The sequence below is a fragment of the Micromys minutus genome (genome assembly GCF_963924665.1).
Source record: "Micromys minutus genome assembly, chromosome: 15".
In the NCBI taxonomy this organism is placed as follows: domain Eukaryota; kingdom Metazoa; phylum Chordata; class Mammalia; order Rodentia; family Muridae; genus Micromys; species Micromys minutus.
The window spans coordinates 58,388,908-58,393,580 of NC_137984.1; the positions used below are offsets into that span (position 1 = coordinate 58,388,908).

Here is a 4,673-nt window from a genome sequence, read left to right on the forward strand (position 1 = left end):
AGTTTTTGTATGTTGTGCTTTAATTTAATTAAATTCTAAAAGTTTTTTAAATTCCTTTCTTTATTTTTTTCTGACCAAGTTATCAGTGTTGTTCAGCTTCAATGTGTATGTGGACTTTCTGTTGTTTTTATTGTTATTGAAGATTAGCCTTAGTCTGTGGTGATCTAATAGAATATATGGTATTATTTCAATCTTCTTTTATCTGCTGAAGCCTGTGTTATGATCAATAATAGCCTTCTCTACTCAAAGGATAAACGGACTGAGAAAGAAATTAGGAAAATAACATACTTCACAATAGTCACAACTCATACAAAGTACCTTGGTGTGACTAACCGAGCAAGTGAAATATTTGTAGAAGAAGAATTTCATGTCTCTGAAGAAAAAAACTGAAGAAGATCTCAGAAGATGGTAAGATCTCTCATGTTCATGAATTAGCAGGATTAAAAATGTCCATCTTGCCAAACTCAGTCTACACATTCAAGCAATCTCCATCAAAATTCCAACCTCATATAGTTAGAAAGAGCAATTTGCAAATTCATTTAGAATATCAAAGAAGCCAAGACAGTGATAGTCATTCTCAATAATAAAAGAATTTCTGGAGGAATCACTATTTCTAACCTCAAGCTGTATTACAGGGTAATGACACTAAAACACAACAAAACAAAACAAAAAACAAAACCTGTACAGTATTAGTACAGAGACACGGAAGTAGATTAATGAAATAGAATTGAAGACCCAAAAAATCAACCCACACACGACAGTCATCTGATCTTTGACAAAGGAGCTAAAACTATCCAGTGCAAAAAAGGGCAACATTTTCAACAAATTGTTCTGGTGGCCAGTCATTCTTTTCTTCTTTTATAAAGCTCAAGTCTAAGTACCTCCACATAAAACTACATACATTGAAACTAATAGAAGAGAAAGTAGAGAAGAGCCTCAAACATATGGATGCAGGGGAAATTTTCCTGAACAGCACACCAATGGTTTAAGCTCTAAGATCAACAAGTGAGAAATGAGATATAATAAAATTGCAAAGCTTCTGTAAGGCAAAGGACACTGTAGAAAGCACAAAACAGCAACCAAAAGATTGGAAAACGATCTTTACAAATCCTACATCCAATAGAAAGCTATTACCCAATATAAAAAAAAACAAAACAAAACAAAAAAAAACCAAACAAACAAACAAAAAAAACCCTACACACATAAGAAATTAGACTCCAAAGAATCAAATAACCCTATTAAAAAGTGGGGTACAGAGCTAAACAAAGAATACTCAACCGAGGAATATCCAATGGCTGAGACGCACCTAAAAATATTCAACACCCTTAGTCATCAGGGAAAAGCAAATCAAAACAACCCTGAGATTCTACCTTACACCAGTAAGAATGGCTAAAATAAAAAACTCAGGCAACAGCAGATGCTTTTGAGGATGTGGAGGAAAAGGAACACTCCTCCATTATTGATAGGATTGCAAGCTGGTACAACCACTCTGGAAATCACTCTGGTGGTTCTTCAGAAAATTGGACATAGTACTACCTGAGGTGGGCATGTATCCCAAAGATGCTCCAACATATAACAAGGACACATGCTCCACTGTGTTTATAGCAGTCTTATTTATAATAATCAGAATCTGGAAAAAAACCAGATATCCTTCAACAGAAGAATGGATACAGAAAATGTAACATATTTACCCAGTGGAATACTGCTCAGCAATTAAAAATAATGACTTCATGAAATTCTTAGCAAATGGATTGAACTAGACAATATCATCCTGGGTGAGGTAACTTATTAGGAGCAAAGCTCCCTCAGCCCCAATCCCCAGGGGTTAGCTGAACTGCCTTCTTGCATGCCAAGGCATTGGGAGGGAAACACACCCTGCTTTGAGTTTTGAAGTGGACGAGTCAGGAGCTGATAAAGCATACCTTTGTTCCTCCTTATGCTGTGGGGGGCAGGTTGTCACAGGTTTGACCCAGGGGGTGTTCTCTTGTACCTGGCACTTGGGAAATTCCCATACTGCCTTTGTACCTGATATTTTGAGCTGGATTCGGTGAGTCAATGGCATTCTGGTAACATGGATGGCCTGAGTTATGTCTTTCTTTTTGAAATACTCAGGCCTTCGCCGGATTCAGAGTAGTTGTTGGTGGTGCAGGTGCTGTTTGTAACTCAGTCCCAAAAGCACACACATGGTGTTAGCGGATAAACCGAAAAATCAAGAAAGATGTCTAAGCAACAACCAACTCAGTTTTTAAATCCAGAAACTCCTGGCTATGTTGGATTTGCAAATCTTCCCAATCAAGTTCACTGAAAATCAGTGAAAAAGGGGTTCGAGTTCACCCTGATGGTGGTTGGTGAATCTGGTCTGGGAAAGTCAACTCTCATAAACAGCTTATTCCTGACTGATCTCTACCCAGAAAGAATTATACCTGGAGCTGCAGAAAAAATTGAAAGAACTGTCCAGATAGAGGCTTCGACTGTTGAGATTGAGAAGCGGGGTGTGAAGCTGCGGCTTACAGTAGTAGACACGCCTGCCTTTGGGGATGCTATCAACTGCAGGGACTGTTTCAAGACAATTATCTCCTACATTGATGAGCAGTTTGTATGCTACTTCCACGATGAGAGTGGACTGAACAGGCGGCACATCACTGATAACAGGGTACATTGTTGCTTCTACTTCATTTCACCTTTTGGACAGGGACTGAAGCCCTTAGATGTTGCGTTTATGAAAGCGATACACAATAAGGTGAATATTGTACCTGTTATTGCAAAAGCTGACACTCTGACTCTGAAGGAGCGTGAGCGGCTAAAGAAAAGGATTTTGGATGAAATTGAAGAGCATAGCATTAAAATCTATCACTTACCTGATGCAGAGTCAGATGAAGATGAAGACTTCAAGGAACAGACTAGACTCCTCAAGGCCAGCATCCCATTTTCTCCAACCAGTTGATTGAAGCCAAAGGCAAGAAGGTTAGAGGCCGTCTCTACCCATGTGTTGTAGAGGTGGAGAACCCAGAACACAATGACTTTCTGAAGCTGAGAACAATGCTCATCACCCACATGCAGGACCTACAGGAAGTGACCCAAGATATTCACTAAGAAAACTTCCGTTCTGAGAAGCTGAAGAGAGGCGGCAGGAAAGTAGAGAATGAGGACATGAATAAAGACCAGATCTTGCTTGAAAAGGAGGCTGAGCTCCGCCGCATGCAAGAGATGCAAGGATGCAAGTGCAGATGCAGATGCAGATGCAGGGTGGTGACAGTGACAGTGGGAATCTCGGGCACCATGTATGAGGTGGAGTTTTCATATCGGAAACACTTTGGATAAAAAAAAAAAAAGTCTTCCTGATAAATGCTACAGCATCAAGTTTCTTAGCCCTGTGGAAGGGTGCCCATCCACACGGAAGTACCTGTGTCTGAGGATTTCAGTTGTTTTGTTTTGAATTTTTGGTTTTTTCTTTTTTTCTTTTCCTTCTTCCTTCCCTCCCCCAACTCCCTTTTGTATGAAGTACTTTTAACATTTATATTTCATTGTTATGTTACATTTTAAATTTTGGGAGGAAAACTCTTGACTTTTTTTTTTTTAATTCCTCCTGAACCACTAATGTTAGAATTTATTTCTAAGGCTCAGTCAACATGTAGATTCTTCATAGTGAATTTTTTTGATATAGCTGGCCTGACTAATCACTGACAAGTACTCTTGATTTCTATTTAGACATTTCTGTTTGCTCAGAATGTTCCTGTGTGGTGGACATGATGTACCCGTGACAGAAGTGGTTGTGCATAGTTGGTGGCAAGACATTTACTTATTAGAATGAAATCACACCGTTAACTTTATATTTGTACAGAACACCTAAAACCAATTTTGCTGCTGTAGTTCATTCGGTTAATTCATCTGCACAATTATATGTTAACCAGGTAGAACAGAAGAGTTATCTAATGAGATACATGTTTGTACTTAAATAGCTTTTAAAAAGCAGGATTTCAGGGTTGAATTTTAAGAGCTCTGGATTCTGGTGCCAGATAATTTTCAAACCTCTGTAGAGAAAACTCACTACCAGGACTTTATACTGTGGATGGTGGTTATGCTGTGCTGTGGAGAGACCAAAGCAGCTATGAGCTCCAGCTTCATATTGTAATAAGACTCTGTAAGAAAGAGTCAGTAAACTTTTTACTCAACTGAAAAGGCAGTACTTTTTTAAAGAAACCAAAATGTTTATATTTTATACTGCACTTTAATGTACTTTCCATAACTAGGTGCAAAAGATCTGCCATGGCAGTGGAAATCATCGTCCTTGGCTGGCATGGATCCTAACCCAGGCTTGTGATTGTGTGGTGCTCTTGCACAAAAAGCCACTTGAAGCCCAAATGCCTGCCAGGTTTTCTTCTAACTCTTCCCCTTCTCGGTGATTCTTCTATTGAGAGGAAGATAGCAGTGCTGGCTCTTTATGTGCACTGTCTCCTCTGTTTTCAGGCACTGTCTTTTTCTTCAGTTTGTGTAGTACACATGACTTCATGACATGCATCATGACATGCATGAAAGGCTTCTCGGATCTGTGCCCCAGTAGGTGAGCAGTCATGCCTGGTTTATTTTCTGGCACTTCCCTCTTCCACCATGTCTTCTCATGTTGTCAGTGGCCTTAGGAAGGAAGTTGCAGGTGAAGGAGGCAGTGGTGTGGG

The 4,673-nt window shown here is 39.4% G+C and overlaps 1 pseudogene across 1 annotated transcript; it reads left to right on the forward strand.

Annotated features, from left to right (window-relative positions):
• Positions 1 to 2,192: 2,192 nt before the first annotated feature.
• On the forward strand, positions 2,193 to 3,287 carry LOC308430232 (septin-2-like; annotated as a pseudogene). Its single transcript has one exon. The product of its transcript is annotated as a septin-2-like (transcript).
• Positions 3,288 to 4,673: the final 1,386 nt, after the last annotated feature.